General features: G+C 40.0%; 1 protein-coding gene across 1 annotated transcript in view; it reads right to left on the reverse strand.

Moving 5' to 3' along the window:
- LOC130183454 (solute carrier family 45 member 4) overlaps positions 1 to 19,355 on the reverse strand; it is a 56,702-nt gene that overhangs the window by 16,260 nt on the left and 21,087 nt on the right. The window lies entirely within an intron of this gene.

The raw sequence follows: 19,355 nt of genomic DNA on the forward strand, positions 1-19,355 counted from the left end.
CACACTGTACAGTACACATGCTTTCAATACCTTTGAATAACATCAGACAACACCTTGTAAACCGATCACACACACACTTCATCACTAACAAAGGCGGATCTTGATTAACTCCTCATAAAACTTCATAAAAGTGTCTGTCCAGACAAAGGGACACACCATTTCAATACATACAGTATACTGTACACGGAGACCTGAGATTACAACTGAAGTTAACTGTACTATTTTTAAAGGCAATATATATATATATATGTATATATATTCAAGAGAAAAAGAGGATTCAACACTTCATATTAAGAGAAGAACTGAAAAAAATGATTTATTTTTGACAGATTTGATTTACTTAAGGTCCAAATATCAATGAAATTCAAATCCTCTATTTGTTATACTTTATATAATTAAGATATTAACATTTTGACTGCACAGTTTCATAACAAACGCAATAAAAATATCAAAATGGACATAGATTTGATCCCGAAAATGTTTCACATCAGGACTGTGTGAAGCACATATCAACAGAATTGCACTTGAATGCATTTGAATATCAAACATCCAGTATCGTCAATGTACCTGTTAGGCGTAACACCTGTTCCTAATTACGAGAACAAACCACTTTGTGGTTGAGTAAAAGGTGAATCATCTTGTCTGTAGGGGATATTTTTCTGAACTTTGCTAACTTGTCTGATGAGACTAGTTGGCAAGACTAGACTAGATTACATGTTTTATACTGGATCAGGTGGATCAGATGAGTATGTAAGTCAGTATGTAAGTCTTTGTTGTAATGTTGTATGTTTGTTGTATGCTTAACTAAACTATTTTTATTTGTGAATCACCACAAAGACCATTATAATGGATGTTCTAAAGAATATTTTAAAACCGAGATTCATGAAATCAAACACTCACGATGCTTTTGAGCCTCGTCCGTCCCATTGAACTCATTTATTTAATTAAATCATGACTCACAATGAAGCATTTCTATTATTCGTTACTCAGAGACATCTAATCTCACTGTGTTAACACATGAATAAAATCAATCATCACACAACGAAATCAGTAATCACTGAGTCCTCACACACCCATGCATCATCAATGCCAAAATAACAAAGCAACATCTATTACGGCCCTTAGACACAGACTGGGCTACTGAGAGGAAGAGGAGGAGGAGGAGGAGGAGGAGGAGGAGGCAGACAGTCCTTCAACCAAGTGAAGTCAGCTGAATCACAAATAATTAAATCAGAACTTCATCATTGTATCTCTGTCAAACTGTGACTTAATCCAGCTCCGTCAAAATACATTAATTACCATTTGGCTGCCACACAGTCGTAAAGTAAAGAGACAAGAGGCAGAGATAGGAAGAGGCAGACTCTAAAAATGTCTACTCATGGAGTCTTCACCACTCTTTTTAATGCCTCTGCTTAGAGTTTGAAGCTACGCCAACCTACGTTGGCTCAAATGATGATCAATAGCTCTGCTTAAAGTTCGGGAAATACCCCTTAGAGCTTTACAAACTTCGGAGGTTAGCGTGCATCACACCACATCCACCTGAAACCAGACACCTTTCAAAACGTCTGAATTGGGAGAGGCTGCAGCACTAATTCATACATTTAACAGTTTTACTGTTAAAGATTATATATCCTTGTTTTATTTAACAATAAAAATGTAAAATGTATTTCTTGCACCAGATAGAGCTAAAGGCCAGTCTAGACACAGGCCAGTAAAATGCAGGTTGAGGCAGTAAAAGATCTGTTAACTGTCCAAAACACTTCCTGACAGCATAAGCTTCACCTCTAGACCATCCTCTGTAGCTGTGAATCCATGTGTATTTTATCTTTTAAAAAAATCAAAAAAAGAATCAGTTGTTCTATTAAACCTTAAGCTTTGCTGAAGGTGTGTTGCTCTCTCTGTGATCATCTGGGAAACAGGGATTATTCAAAACGCAGGCTAAACTTACTGCTCTGAAGCGGCACACAAAAAGGAGTTTGTTTCCCTTTGTGTAAGAAGGAAAAGCCAGAATCCCCTCTTACTATTCATTCAATCTACAGTAATCTCAAAGGAGGAGAGACAGCAGAGATGTGGAAATGCTGTAAATTCACTTGAGGAAGATGACGTTGGTAAAAGAGACATAGAGGGAAGAAAAGCTGCAGAGTTGATGGCAACTAATTTAATAGAGAGGACATTAGGCTCTTATAAAATCAAAATGCAATTTCATATCCCTCAAACAGACCTCTTTAATGACACCAACATCAATAACTGAGTGCCATGATATCTAATTATTAAATGCTTGTCTGAAATGTCCCCACCTCCTGCACAGACCCATTAATTCATTAATGCATTTTCTATCAGCACAGTCACAGGACAGTCTGAGGTGTGTCCCAGTCTGTCTGGACAGTTTACCTGCTGCTGACTGAAGAGTTCGACTGGTTCTTGGCAAACAGCACAGCAGACAGAAATCTCATTTGGCTGGTAAATTCATGAAAATCTCGCATGACTCGACAAAAGTCTGTGTCCTTGAGCTTGATGCTGAGGAGGCGGCTGTGAGCACGTGAGCTCTTCTGGAAGTTTGGAGGTTTTGTAAGGGGAGTTGTTTGTTTGCAAAATGCCGCTGTCATGTGAAAACTAGCTGTTGTTGTTGTTGTTGTTGTTGTTATGGTCTGTAGTCCTCTCACAGTCTGAGCCAGAAAGTCCACAACATGATATTTAATGATCATCATCATTAAAATGTGCCAAGCTAAAAAAAAAAAAAAATGCTGTAAGTGCCAGTTTAAGCTGAGTGTTTTCACGTCTGTCTAAATTATGTTTGACAGTCCAGCACAGAGGAGAGAAGTGCATCAATTACAGGAGAACATGATTTTACAGGCATTGCATTCTTTTTTCTTTTTTTTAATAAGATCATTTTCACTCATCAGTCGACAGGAGAGAGAAAGAAGACAGGTCTGAACCGGGCGTTGCAAACAACATGATGTGCACCTGTATGCAAAGTAAAGACGCTCTTACAAAACAAATGGATTGTAATGCCTTTCACTATGATGTAGCTGCAAGCTGCCGAAACTTAGATTTTAACCGGGATTAGAAGATTGTCTAAATCCACATTTTGTGAAATTTGTTACCACATTTTTATGAGCCGGCCGAGTAAAACAACAGGTGGTTTTAGGGATAAGCTAAAGATGATCAACACCACTTAGTCGCCAACATCCACAAACGGGTTAGTTCCAATCACAGCCTCATGAGAGGTCAGGAAAAGCCTTGTTAGCTTTGATCATATGGAAACAGATATCACTGCAACACTTGAATCGGCTGCACTGTCGGCATTAAGAAAAATTAAGTCTGACAAAATTATGAAAATATGATGAGAATTAGTGTAAGTTCAATATTACTGACGAGAATATGCCTCGAGTGAAAGAAGCAGTGAAGTCAGCCGAGGTAAAGTGACACCTCACGCACGCATATTACCACAAAAAGATTGTTGTTAAAGTCAATAAAAAAATGTCACCCCATGGCACAAAACAGGACTGCATTTACATTAGGGGTGGAACTAATGTCTGTTTTTTATTATCTATTAATCTGCTGATCATTTTCCTGAATGATCGAATAATTGTTCATGGAATAACAAATAAAAAAAATGCCATCAGCAATTTCATTTTTGTTTGACCAACACTGCACTACACAAAGATGAAGTTTTCTTTCACATAAGACAAAGTAAAGCAGTAAATCGTCACATCTGTGAAACTGAATCTGCCAATTTTGTCATTTTTTTAAAATTATTATTATTATATCATTACTAAAACACTTCATCATTTATAAACAAAATAGTTGCTGATTAATTTTTTGTCTAATCGATTAATCTATGAACATTTTTCTATTGATTGGTTATAGTGACTGTCAAGAGATCACAAACACCATCACACTGACTTTATTAACGCTACACCCTCTCTTCAAACTTTACAGGCCATGTTCCTGTTGACCTCTGTGTTTCTCATGAGATGGCCATAAACAGGGCTTGACCCTTTGTCGCCGTGGTGACCAGGTCTTGGGAACCCTGTCACCACGGAGACTCCATCACCTTCGCTTCCTGGCTACTAATATGGCTGTGTCATTCACACATGGTTTCCTGTTGTGGGGTTTGTTCAGACTAAGGAAAGCTTTGTTTCTCTCCGTTTGACTCACATTTATTTTATTTTTTTCCCTCTCACACACACACACACACAGATATACATAAACACACGTGTACCGATGTGTGCATTTGTGCACTGAAAAACAAGACACTGAGTAGAAAGAGCACACACAAACACGTACAAAAGGCGCATAAACAATACCTGTATACAGTGGCACAGTCATAAAGTGGGAGACAAAGCGGCAGATAGGAATCTGTCTGTCTGTAGGTTTGTCAACATCAAAACAGGAAAACAGTTTCTAGTAAACAGTTCCCTCACACACACACACACACACACACACACACACACACACACACACACATACACGTGCACAATACAGTAAAACACAGTCTCCACCTAGTAAATAAAGACATGTCTCTGTTCCCACACACACAGACACACACACACAAACTCACACACACACACACACACACACACACACACACACACACACACAGACACCTGTCAAAATAAAAAACACACACACACACACAGCTGAGTTCCCACACACTCATAATGCTGTATGTGCAAAGACACACATACACAGGGAACAATACTGAGAGAATTGAGATGCAGGAAGTATTTTAGAAAGAGAGAAAAAGAAAAGAGTGCAGAAAGAGGAAAACAGAGAGAGCGAAGGAGTGTGAGAAAGGATTAAGATCAAAGAAATTGAAAAGGGGAGGGTAGATAGAGAGAGAGAGAGAGAGAAAGAGGGAGGATAAGGTGAGATACAGGGGAGGAAATGTGGAGGACAGAGAGGGAGAGAGGCAGGATGGAGAGAGCGGCGTTCATATTCAGGCTGTCAGACGGCCGTGAGCGTTGATGATTGATCGTGGGAAAGAAAAATTTACAGTCGGCTCAATCTATCATCAAAACGCTAATTTTTACTATGCACATTTCCTCCTCACAAACACACACACACACACACTAAAAATGGAGCTCAATGTGCGACTGTTGGGAGCACAGACTGCCCATTCATCACAACCTCTACGTAGACTGTGTGTCTCTCCACGTCGCCCCTGCACCGACAGTAAAACTTTCTGGCTCCAGTTGTTGTTTGTCTGATTGTTTGAAATCTTCACTGGAGGAGAAACGGTGCCTTGTAGAATCACATGACCCAGAGTTTAATGTTGAATTCAAAAGGACGGTACATTCTCTTCCCTCAACTTCAACATTAATGGATCTTCCATTTACCTGCAGACTTTGATTTATAAATATATATTTACCGTACATCTGTCTGTTTGTTTGTTTTTGCATTTGTACAATGTGTTTTGGAATCGTTTCCCACAGCAACATGAAGTTTAGGGGGGAAAAAAAAAAACTTTCAAAACTGGTAGAAGGTGGCACGTGAAATCACATAGAAACAAAAATCTAATTAAATGATAAAATTAATTTAAATCTGGAGGTACAACAATCAGCTGACTTGACAATGTCAACACTGTTTCCAACTTTAATCATTACATTAAAAGACTGAAATTTAAGTTTAAAGAAACACACAGTGGCTTATCGGTGACCTGCTGGAATTTCCATATTTTATCTGATTGATAATCAATGACGGACAAGAAGTCAGAACCTGTTGCTGAGATGTCAACTTATGTTTCTTTCAGTTGAAAAATGCTCAGATGTAGAGGAGACCAGTGTCTCGGTATATTCAGTGTTAAAGGATTATGACACGGAGACAAAATAAACAACAAAACAAACGAAACATGATTTTTCTTCCTTTCAAAAAATATCCCATGAAAAACTAAAATCAATAACTAATTGATCTTACTGACAAGTATTGTTTGTGTATCCAAAGACTGATTAATCTGAATCCCCTGTGCCACAGAACTCCATTGTTGCCCAACAGCTATAAAAATATCATTAATGAGTCACACCATTGCACTGTGACACCATTGAGTGACATGTCTATTTATTACCATGAACATGGCACTTTATTTTAAGTCGGTCCCACACCATCCTGCCGCTGCTTTGCTCTGTGTATTTATCCACAGCTGAAAGTAGTTACCTATAAAAGCTCTGTTTACTCCTGTTTGAGTGACATCAAAATCTACAGTTTCCTGCAGGTGCGGGAAATTATTTAATCTTTTTTTTATTTTTTATGAAACTACATATTTGTGAGCCGTTTTTAAAAAATTTGCATCTTCAATAGGAATAGATGAGTGCAAGGCAAAGAGCCATAGAGAGGTGAGAGACGGTCTAACGCATTGTTGGTTTCGGTCTTCATCATCATATATCTCGTCTTCTCTCTGCCCCTCCGCCTCTCTGAATCTTCTACTTCACCTTTCATAACAATGTTGTGTTTCTGCCTCATTAACCAAACCCACCAGCGCCATACTCTCATGTCTACATCTTTCCATCCCTCTGTCCACCGCCCCCTTCTCCGCTCTCACACAATGAACTGAAAGTGAGCATCTCCTCCTCGACAAACAAAACTCCGATATCTCCTTCCAGCTCTCATACACTGATTTTTTCCCGACGAACCCAACAAACATCAGCTTCATCCTCTCCTCTCTTCCTCTCCTTCTCCCTCTCTCTCCCTCTGTTCCTATCCCTCCCATTCCCATTCTCCCATAAACACAAAACACTCCTTTCATATCCTGCGCTGGCGTGAGAAAACTGCAAGAAAAATGACAAGCGTCCCCGAAAAGAGCCAGAGAAATGGTGCGAAAGTGAGAGTAGGGCAGAGGTCGCGAAGGGAGAAAGTGGGCAGGAAGGAAGGAGGGTGAGAGCGAGAGAAAGAGAGACAGAGAGCACGAGGAGAGGAAAGGAGGAAGCAGGTGTTTTTGAATAAACAAAACATATGAACTGAGTCAGGTGTATTATTCAGAGAGGAAGAAAGAAAGGAAAGAAAAAGGGGGGGGAAGTGGTTTGTGACAGATGGTCTTTGGGACCAGATTTAAAATATTAACATCAATATTTCATTATTGATAAGCATCTGGTTGTAGATTTTATGCCAGCACTGAGGACTGCAGAGTTTTTCTTCGCATACACAGGCAGCTAACTAGATCGCTTTTGCATTTTGCTTTATGTAAAAGGAGCAATCCATCATCTAAAACAGAGGCAAACAAACAGCTGTTCCACCACCAAAAATCAATACCTCGTGCAGGTGTTTGAGACAACAATTAAGTTATTGATTTCTGATGCTAAACAAATGCTTACTTTTTAATTTAATAACTTCTTCAATTTTGCTTCAATTGCGAGAGTGTAACTCAAAAAGATTACAGGTTGTATAGTTTTGTTCTAATCTATAGTTATGGTGGACTTACAGTATTTCCCCTTTGTCTACCTTGACTTCAGTCAGTGATTAACTTCATTTCCCAGAATCCTCTTGGACAACACTCTCTGTGGTTTGTACTAATATATACAGTGTAGAAAACTAATTATTTCCATACTTTGATGATTTGAACTGAGTCGTAGTCACTGACCATCAGTCATTAGTGCACAAACACATAATCGATCGGACGGCCATGACTGTGAAAACTGCTTCTGACTGTCTTTAGTTCAGATCAGTACAAAACTAGGCCTGTAAAAGTTCTGCTTATAAGGTCAATGACTCAGCAGCTGCCTGTTTGTGGTGTTATCACATTATAACGGTTCATAATACTTTTCAGTGAGCTTTAAAAACAGTGTATTATAAAGCCAATGTAAAAAGCTACTGACTGGGTCAAAGTCAATCTTGACTGAATATAGTGAGTTCAGCTGGAAGATTTAATGAACATTCAGATGTACTGAACATCTCCAACAGAGACAGTGACAGCAACAACTGAGAACGCCACGTCTCACACGACACCAGTAAAACCTCCAGAAGCTACAGTGACTGGAGACACTGTGATACACAAATGATCTTACAAGATGTTTAAATGTAGCTGGCTACGTTTTCTTATTCATTTCGTCCCAGTGTGTGTGTGTGTGTGTGTGTGTGTGTGTGTGTGTGTGTGTGTGTGTGTGTGTGTGTGTGTGTGAAACAGTGTAAAATGTGTGTTTCTACATATACAATAAGATTCAAATTAAAGAGTGAAGCTAAGCCTTTTGTCCCGTAGTCTTTGTTTGATGTCATTTAAAAGAAGCCATGTGACTAACAGATTAAAACAAAGAGTTTTTTTGCAATGACTGAAAATTAATCTGCAAATATTTTAATGATTTGATTAATTGTTTAAGCCATTTTTTGCTATAGTTAATAGTTAATTCATTATAAATTGTGCCCTCCAGGAGGATTGTTTTTTTAATTCTTGTGGTAAATTTCAATCAATTTGTACATTCATGTCTGATTGTCTCTGTAAAATAAATCTTAATTAATCCACTGTGATTCAAAACAAATGTAAAACAAAAGATATTAGTTCCAGTTAAAGCTTGGCAGAAGCATTTTATAGGCACTGTAAATTGTGGAGCTAACAGCTTTCTCACCAACACAGAACATCCTGCAGATATTTGCGAAACCTAGTGACCTAAACACCGCTGAGATAATAGCAAATTTAAAAAAAGTAGCAGCTTGTGCTACCTGCTAACGGCAGCCAACATTTAAGCTCACAAAGGATAATGAAGTGAGAGAAGAAAAGGAGAGAGACAGAAAGAGACAGAAAGAGACAGAAAGAGGGAGAGAAAGGAGTGAGTCATGATACTTCCCAGCAGCGAGAGATGGTGTGATCGTCAATCACATAACAGGCACACACACAGTCTCCAGAACCCAGACACAATCCAGCAATTGCAGACACAAGGTACACAAGCTGCACAGCCAAGGTCGTCATTAACAAAGTGCCTGGTTGAGTGAAATACTGAGTGATGTATGGCTGTGTGTAGCACAGCTGACGGCAACAAGCGGCTAATCCCATCAAAGCAGAACGACAAAGGTAAAGAAAATGGTAAAAGAAAAAGGAGAGAATGTGGCTTAAAGCAGATTATTTATAGACACACACACACACACACACACACATACATATATATATATATATATATATAGGAATTATTAGATTGAGTATGAATGGAGCCCAAACAAATGTGTGTGAATCCTCACAGACTGTTAATGGCATTTTCTAGAGGATATAGAAGATGGGCTTTACATACTGCAAAGTCAGCATACACACACACACACACACACACACACACACACACACACACACACACACACACACACACACACACACACACACAAAACAGGACGTGCAACATTCACTGAATGTGTGAGCGTGTGTGTGTGCATAGGGGTAAAAAAAAAAAAAAAAAAACAAAAAAAACAACCTACCAACCGCTCCTCTCTTTGAAAAGGTGGCATTAAAATTGCATGAAGCCTGCATGTATGCACACACACACACACACACACACACAAATGCACCCATATACACATACACACAGCTGCTTCTAGTCAGCAGAGTTATGTAACACCACTGCAGTAAACTGACCTCCTAATGGGAGAGAGAGAGAGAGAGAGGGAGAGAGAGAGAGAGAGAAAGAGAGAGAGAGAGAGAGAAAGGGAGAGAGAGAGAGAGAGAGACAGATAGAGAGACAGACAGAGAGAGAGAGAGAGAGAGAAAGGGAGAGAGAGAGGGAGAGAGGAGAGAGAGAGGAGAGAGAGAAAGGGAGAAAGAGGGGAAGAGAGAGAGAGAGAGGAGAGAGAGAGAGAGAGAGAGAGAGAGAGAGAGAAAGAGAGAGAGAGAGAAAGGGAGAGAGAGAAAGAGACAGATAGAGAGACAGACAGAGAGAGAGAGAGAGAGAGAAAGGGAGAGAGAGAGAGGGAGAGAGGCAGAGAGAGAGAGGAGAGAGAGAAAGGGAGAAAGAGGGGAAGAGAGAGAGAGAGGGAGAGAGAGAGAGAGAGAAGGATAGATTGAGACAGACAAAGAAATTTAAAGTGTAAAATCTGGCGAACGCTTATCTAAATCTATTACTTCTGATGCCTCTACCATCAGCCATTTACATTAATATCCAGCCATATGTAACTGACAGCAGGAAGGCGGGCCTCTGTCTGTGACTGACCTATCACACACAGGAAGCTCACACCAGCATCACTGAATGCCCTTTCACTACCAAAGAAGTGATCAATAAAGCCAATCAGCAGTGATCAGCCGGCAATCTTATGTAACCACAAGTACAGTAGGTCAGGGTGCATTCAGGTATCAATTCAAAATGCTACAACTAATCACAAATGTGGTTGGTAACACACAAGTTCACAAGTTCGGATGTTTGTCTTCAACAAATCAAATTACCAAGTTTATAATAAAAAAAAAAAGACTTTTGCTTGTATTGTGATTTCTTTTTAACACAAGCTACAAACACCTTAAACCAGACTGACACCACACTGGTTTCTCTACTGCTATACTACGTACATATCCAAGTACAACTAAAGCGGCACAACCAAATAAAGTGTTCAAATATTAAACAGTGTACAATGGGTGAACATTAGCTCTGCCGCTACGTTCACAGTTATATTCACTTATTAATGTGAGATAATATCTAACAATGCATTTACTTTGTTAGGCTATAGCTGACTTACTGTAGCAGTTGTTAATCTGTTCATATCTTTTTAAGCCAGAAGGAAATACTTGACTTTGTTTTCTACCCTAAAACGAACCTTATGGGCAGTTGCAGTGTTGCCTGCTGGTTGTAATGTTTTGCAAACTTTAAAAAGTTCTGCAATTTGTTTTTACCTCAAATCACACATACAAATGGAAACCATGATGATATTTCTGGAGTGTGGGTGAAGCATCACGAGTGGCAACATTATTAAATGACTCCCACCTTAATTTTTTTAGCTGGATATATGACTATAAAAGATTACTCTGTCAGTATTCATCCATCCATTCTCTCATTTATACACTGTCAAAGTCACAAGTGTCAGTGAGAGAGAGCAGATGTTTTTATACTCCCCCTCTTTAAATACACACACAAAATAACCCTGAGGCTAGCCATTACTGGCGTGCTGGCTGGCTGCTATTAGGCCTGTTGTGTGTGTTTATGTGTGTGTGTCGTGCTGTTAGGCTTTATAGATTTTCTTTCACTAACTGACTTTGATTGTAGTGTACTACATTAGAACTCATTCTGCATTTTAGATAAAAAAAATTATAAACGTTGAGTGGAAAAGTGACACAGAAACAGCAATAATTCATTTGGGCCGAACTTTGTGGAAAGTGGATAAGATATACATATTTGTGCATAATAATTGGATAATTCATAAGTAATATAAGATTTTTTATCTTTGATGGGAATGTCTTTGCTCTCATTTGGCAGTCTCCGGACCAGGATGTGGTTATTATTTATGACAGAGTGCTTCATGGTGATTCAAACGCCCTGATTTGATTCAGCAGCACTTTTATGTCCCATTAGCCCTGCGCTGAGATCACTGCTGAGCTCACAGGTTACTGGCTGTGATGTTCTGGACAAGCAGGAGGTGAAGTGTTAATGCAGTGTGCCTGTAGTTTATTACCATATGCGCCAACTGGAGGCCACATGAATCTTATTAAACAAAACATCTGTGAGCTACGTGCACCTGCACACTCGCAGGTATGTACATAAACAGTTCTGAGTTACTACAACAACACATGGCAACTGTACCTGGCTGTTCGTAGTGTAAAGCAATGAACTTGTTAGTCACTTCACGTTAACGTAAAATTACTATTGTTTGAAGTTTATTTAAATATGGGACACATTTACACATGAAATATCCAACCAAATATTCTTTCCAAACATATCCACTTTTGCTATTTCAACAACAGAAGACGCGGTTGCCGCGGCAGTCGCTTGGTTCAAAAGGGTTGTACTTAGTCTTTTAGTTATTCACGGGATAGCTTTGTGTGCGGCTACAAGTGGCAATTACAAGATAATGGTGAATGCTAAAATGTGATGTAACTGCAGATCAGGTAAAGCATAAAGTCAGTGAACTGACTCAGTAACGTCAGATACATGTCTGACCTTTGTTAACGATTGCCATTATGTAATGTAATTTACTGTGGCTCTGATCATTTTGGTGAGCATCATATTGTGACATTTAGAGACTAAACCCACTTCTGTTTCTCTCTTTAAATATTTATTACGCTCGTATAATCATCTCATTATCTCACTTTTTTTAAAATAATCTAAACTCATGTACTTTATGTTTTTAACTCATTTCACTTTGTATTTATATGAGCTATTTATTTGCTTTGTATTTGATCCCGTGTTTCACATCCACTGCTGCACAATCGATTGCCCTTTAGGGACAAATAAATCAAATAATTAACTAAACTATTGATTTATCAAAACAATAGTATCAGGACACTGGTGAAAATAATTAGTTTTAGCCATCGCTTAAAGAATTTGCTTCCCCTGATGTTTCTTTTGTCCCTCATCATCACCTGAGAGCGCTGGTGGTGGTGGTGGTTCGTTTTTGATGACTTCACCTCCCTGGAGAGGGGAGGGCAATGTGCTGACAAACAAATACACACAGTCACACATTCAGTTCTGCATTCTTCACATATCTTACACTAGCAGCACTCACATACCTAGCTTATCGCCTGTTGCGTGGAAAAATATGCACACCCATATGAATGCACATAATATGGCTTTGTCTCAAAGACTTAAGTATTTGCTGACTCTGCGTGTACTGCACGTCACAAACACAAACAAACACGCGTTGTGGTTTTGTGGGGGTCTTACTACCATAACAGAACTGTGGTACAGGTTATATTACCTGTACCACTCATGGTCCACAGACCACATTTTGGGAACCGCTGGCATCAATCATTGCATGCTCATGTTGCTGTTTGTCTTGTCTTTCACTGCAGCAGTATTACACCCATAACCCTGCCGTGTAATGCCGGTGATGTTGGCAAACAACCCTCTATAAAATCCTTTTGTGTCTCGGTGTGAGTCCAGTGATAACATTAATAAATGAATAAAGTTACTGCAGCGATTATATAAGCGCTATAAATAGAAAGGCTTTAAATAACTGACTAGACTGTTGTGTTTGTCTCTTGCTCTGCGAGGCCCTCTCGCTCTCTCTCTCTGCGGAGACACAGGTTGAAGTGTAAAAAGATAACTGAAGATTAAAGATTGTGGTTAAAAGGTGTCGCAGGCTAGCAAGAATTCAATTCCCACTGTCAGTGGCTCCTTTTTCTCACTTGTTCTTCTTTTTCCTCCACATAAGATTTTTGTCTTCCCCACGTATTTTATCTTCCCCTCAATAAATGCCCATCTCTTCTACCCAAGGCAGCCATACAACAATCTCAAAACACGTCTCATCCAAATATCCATCCGCTTTGTCCTCTATCTGGTCTGTACTATGAATGACTGGGTCAGATTATGGTGATTAGTCTCTGTGTGACATCGAGCCAGTCATTTATATAACCCTGTAGTACACTGTCTGCAAGGTCATCTGCTAGATTAGACCAGCTAACATGATGGGATCACTCTGTGGATTAGGTCACCTGGAAGCTAGCATAAACAATGCAAGATCAAGCTGGTTTGCTGCACAATAAATAGCATGCTACATGGGACTCTACATTTTGTTGTATGCTACGACAAATAGCATGTAGCTAACATTTAAAAAAAAGAGAAGTCAGTTTAGTTATAGATGTTAGCTTAGCATGCTAACAACATTATTAGAGAACTGACTGTGAATATCAGTATGATGCTAAGGAAAGTGATAAACATAGCTAAAGCATGACGGTCGCACATGAAAAAAAAAACAGATAGCATTTTGTATTATACTGAATTTAAAATAACAAGCTGTAGTTTGAAAGCATAAGATCCAAGAATGTCCCTTGTAAACCTCAGGCTACATGTGCTACCATTTTGCTATCACAATACATGTGATACCAGAGCTTTTCAGGTGGTCCACACTTCACAAAAACAATCTACAAGCGCTGCTTAGAAATGGAGGCAAGGCCAGATTTCACAAAGGTTGTGACAAATTACAGGTGAATTTGTGAGTCCTGCAGGGCTCTGGCATGCTCATGTGTGGGTTATAAGAATGACAGTGGTGTTTGTTTTGACTTGCGAATGGTTTGTAAATTAACATGTTCAATTGTGGTATGCAAATATTAATTCCGTGGGCTGTTTCAGAGCAGTGGGACGTTCAGCAAAGGAAATCAAATGAAGTAAAGACACTAATACAGTGAGCCGAAGCTTTCACCCTCTGAACCTGAATGAATAGAGGGACATTTCCTGTTGGATTGTCGTAATCTCCTTAAGTAAAGCCAAGAAGGCCTCCAAAGAAGGATAACAATGATGCAGAGCTGCCAGCCCTGGACTGTTTTGGGTACCACATTGGTGGCACAGCTGCTGCTTCTGCATGCACAGCTACTGTAGTTAGTCAAGCAAGCCAATAAAAAGATTAAGAACAAACAAGACTAATGGTGAAAAAGCAACCTTTGTGTCACCTTTAGATTATGCTGCTCCAAATACCCAGCCGGACTAATGTAGTTAGAGGAAAACCTTTGCCAAATAAATCAAATCAAATTCCAAACAGAATCTTTGACTTCACTCTTAATATGACCTGATCTGCAAAACATCACCATCTTATCAAGCCATTTTTGTCTATTATTGAGCCCCGGAAGTCTTTTACTAAACAAGTAGAACAATTTAAACAATGAACAAGAGTAGAGGAAAAAGGTGAAGATTTTTGTCTTAACACTAAATGGATGAAATTTAACAAAGTCTTCACTCTACACTGGTAATAAAATTATATCCTACTCTCAGAACTTTAAGGTTTAAATATGAGGATAATGGCTTAGTGTTGTAAGCCAACCCTAATTTCTGCTACTGTAAAATTCAATATATACGTGTTAATTCATTAAACTCTGAAGTTCTGCCTCGTCTCTGCAGGTATTCTTCTGTCTGATACAATCCCTAATCTGAGACTAGTGAATGTCCTTTCACAGACAACCCAGATGTTCCTGCTGTTAATGTGGAGCTGATGCGACCTCAGTGGTCAATGAAGAAGCAAGGCTTTATCGACAGCTTTTTTCCCTCTGATTCGTCCTTCAATCGGTATCATGATACTTTTAACAGCTTTTTCCTGTGTCACTTAGAGCTCAGTTCTGAGAAAGCTTGTTATGTAATGTACCATGTCCCAAACCAAAAAGAACTACACAACACGCCATCTGCACTCATCACCTCCTCTCCTCCTTTTTCCATTCTCTCCTTTTAAAGGCTCTCCTCTCCCTCCCTCTCTCCCGCTCTATTCACTCATCTCTCTTAATCCCGTTCCTATCACTGACTCGATCTGTCTCTCACGCTGATCTCACTGTTAGCTGCATTAAGTCATTAGTTGATGCTCTTACTGGGGGCAACTTTCGATAAAGGCAAACAGTATATCTAGAGGACAGGCAAATAAAACAAAGCCACTGCACAGAGAGTAAAATCTTTACAAAATGCCCCTGAGCTGCTTGTGTGGCAACTTCAGCTGGGAACAGATCTAAAATTGTCTCAATCATCTTCTTATGGCTGATTGGTTTCTACATAAAAACACGATTTTCTGCCAAAGTTAGATCAGTTTTGGTTTTTATTACAGATTACAGACAGATTTTCTGTGTTTCTTTTTTTGTGCTCATCAAACTGGTCACAAAATCCACCTCCAGCTTCTTTTAAAGCCTGAATTCTAGCTCTTCAGGCTGGACATAGGTCAGCCTCAGGGGTAGCTCAGATACATGTATGAAGTGGTTTCTTTCATACTTGCATGTAACACGTTTATGTTTGTTTTCATCTCTGTTTGGACCCCGAGTCCCGACAAGAGTTGATTCAACCAATAACCTTCATGACACAAAGGTCTGCATGACACCTTGTTGAGAAATGGGAGGTGTCAGCTAATGAACCACTTTTTTAATCTGTATTAAAATATAAATGTAAAAACAATAAATTTAGGTTTTAAATAGTGTTGCCAAGCTAATCCCCATGCGGCTCTAGGGCCATAGCTTTCTATAGTAAATGGATAAATGTGAGAAAAAGAAAACCCACTCAGCAATAGTAGCTGACTAAGTGGAAGAATCTCCTTTATTCCACCAGTAGGTTTCATTACTGAGCTTCCATCAGGAAGAGAGATAAGATGATTGATGGAGAGACACAAGGACTGTAAACTGTGAGGGAAACTGTATGATAATATCTCCCTGCTGTCAACACCACCTGGCCCAGGCTGTCACAGACTTTGTCCAACACGATCCAAGTCTTAACGTTGAAAATGTAACTATAATCAGCCTAACAATTGTAAAGTGCGTCCCTGCCTTTAGAGGAAAAGCCTGTATCCTACTCTGAGTGACTGCTGCCAGGAGCGCAGAGACCGAACAGAACAGAAAAGAGCTCAGCATGCTCTCCACAGAAGACCTTGTAAGGTAGAAGTTTCTTATCCTTTCTCCAGGTTGTGTAAATATGGGCTCCTTGACCACACTGTGTCTGCTGAACACACACACAACAGACACACGCACTCTCTCTTTCTCTGACCCCAGTGTTGTGAGGTTGCACACACAATGGTTTCACTCAGTGCGAGCCAGCCAGCCAGCCAGCCAGCTTACCAGCTATCCAGCTAATTCCAGTAGCTACAGTCAGTCTCCAGCATGCGTGGAGCATGGCAAAGAGTTGGAAAAGGGGGGTTTGTTTTCAGCTCGCTACGTCTGTTAGCAGGATAAAAACATGAATGAGCCTACACAAAACCTACCTCTGTGGAGAAGTTGGTCATGACTGGGGAAAGAGGTGGGGGTGGGGCAAATGCATTGGGTTTGGCTTCACATTCGAAAGCATACAACTTCAATTGTTGCAAGTACATAAGCTACTTTTTTTCTTCATAGTTTGTTTCCGCATTTCTTCCGCCTTGTTTGTTCTGTCAGCAGTTTTTCATATGGGTTACAATGGTCCTGTCAACACTTTTACAATGGTGTTTTATGGGGAAATGGTTTTTGGACACAAGGGACTTCTTTGTTGCCATAATGCAACTGGGACAAATTGGCAACACGGCCGTCTTGCCGCGCCATATCACACCTCCATGGTGTTGATCAGGATACACAGGGAAGAGGAAAACTCTGCATCATATGTCAAAATCATTCAATCATTTAGCGTCTTACAGCGCATTGTTATTATGTTATTGTTTTACGGTCCACAATTGTACGGTTAACTCTTGTTAACTTGTTTCCAGCCACAGGAGGCAGGAACACAAGCGCTCCTCCATTAAAAAAAAACACTGGAAAATAGATTTAAGTCGCTAACACTAAGTTTGATGATATTCAATTCAACAAATGGGATACTATGCACATGTGCCACACAGCTACAACAAAAATGCTCTTATTTCGCTGGTGGTGGTGGTGGTGGGCCTGCCCCTGCTGCTGAAAAAAATCTTACAGGAAACCCTGCAGGAGTTGGTCAGGAACAAACTATAGCCAAAAGGAGGAACTTAAATTCCTCAGGTGACCAAAAACACAACTTGAAATGAATGCTAATGTTGCTCTGTGTCTGCCGGAGGTGTAAATAAGCAAATGTTAACCAATGCATTCGACAAGTCGACCTAAAAGATGGTGATATGTCAGTGTTTTCTTGTTCCCAGCCTAAAGTGTTCAAAAAATAACTTTAAAATCTCTTCTCACAACAAACATGGCGCTGGTCTGTTAGCACTGTGATATTCAACTGAGTTACTTAACAATGGCTGTAATACGAACAGATCAACTAAATCTCGTCCATTTTCAGACACAGCCATTCAGCTGCCATTCAGACAAGTACATCGTGTTTGAGATCTGGGCACTACTGAGTACAATCTACTTCATAATTCATTTGGATGGAAGGCAATCCTCTCTACCTATGATCAGTACAAAAGGGCAAAATGAAAGGCAGTCAATTAGCCTGACACAAAAAGACTGACACGACAGGATTAACGCTCCACATTAGTGATGACTCTCAGCTAGACACCAACGTCTGTCTGCTTTGGTTTTATTTATTTCAGCTGACTAATCTGTAGCGGTCGTACCTCCCAGCAGTTCCAAAATCTACTAAGAGGGGCTCAGACATATCCTGATGTAAAAACAAAATAGGTCAGGACGGCTAAATCGGTGCTAAAATTAGAAGAAAGAAGCACACAGGAAACCCCCCGGTCTGATAGCCCAGGAGAAAAGCTTGATATATGGTTACAGTAATTACGGTAAAAAAAAGGGAGATTGTTTTCATGAGCCTCACTATTATTCTTTTTAAGGATTACCATGGCTTTTGCTACTGCTGTAACATCTTAGATAGTTCGGTTCTGAATGAGGCTGAAATCTTTTAAAGTTTCCAGCACTTGGCAGATCTGTGCATCGTCCTTTTCAAATACCAAAAAAAATAGGAAGCAAGTCTCTCCAAGCCTGGTTCCCTGCGGTGGCTCATCCCGAGTCAGCCAGGAGTCACAGTGGCCAAAGAGCGACCTGCCACTCATGTCGCCTTGGTTACGTAAGCTAGGAGATCACACGGCCTCACTGAGGTGGAGAGATTTGGAGAGAAAAGGAAGTAAGTGTGTGTGCATGTGTTTGGGGGGGGGGGCTTTAAATTGTAAATAAGATTATGGCAGCTTCCGACCTTTATCTTCTCTCTCTCTCTCTCTCTCTCTCTCTCTCTCTCTCTCTCTCTCTCTCTCTCTCTCTCTCTCTCTCTCTCTCTCTCTCTCTCTCTCTCTCTTCTCTCTCTCTCTCTCCTCTCTCTCTCTCTCTCTTCTCTCTCTCTCTCTCCTCTCTCTCTCTCTCCTCTCTCCTCTCTCTCTCTCTCATGTTCCCTTCTTCCTCTCCTCCTTTTCACTCTTCACACCCTCTGTGCATTTTCCATGAGCTCCAGTGTACTCAAGACAAAATTGGACTTGGCGCATTCTCAAAGGCTCTCAAAGACGACTGGGTGCAAATGACAGTACACTCAGTGCGAAGGAGGTTTGTCTGTGTGTGTGTGTGTGTGTGTGTGTGTGTGTTGTGTGTGTGTGTGTGAGGGTGTGTGTGTGTGCATTGTGTGCACTGTGAATCACAGTTCAAGCAAGCTAATCTCCTGGCATATCCCGTAGATGTCCATCTGAACAAGGTGAAAAGGAGATGGGACATTTTAGCTGGCAAGGTGTCGTCTTAAATGCCAGAACATCATCAGGACAAACAACAAGATTCCCTGTTCCCACTCACAAACTATATTATATCTTCTTTTATTCCTAAATATTACACCTTATTCCTATTTATTTGGATGCCATGTTCTTCCTGAATAAGAATCCTCAGATTCTGGACAAACTAGATGGTTTCAGCTTCTCAACTGTGC

Source organism: Seriola aureovittata, chromosome 16 (genome assembly GCF_021018895.1).
Source record: "Seriola aureovittata isolate HTS-2021-v1 ecotype China chromosome 16, ASM2101889v1, whole genome shotgun sequence".
In the NCBI taxonomy this organism is placed as follows: Eukaryota; Metazoa; Chordata; class Actinopteri; order Carangiformes; family Carangidae; genus Seriola; species Seriola aureovittata.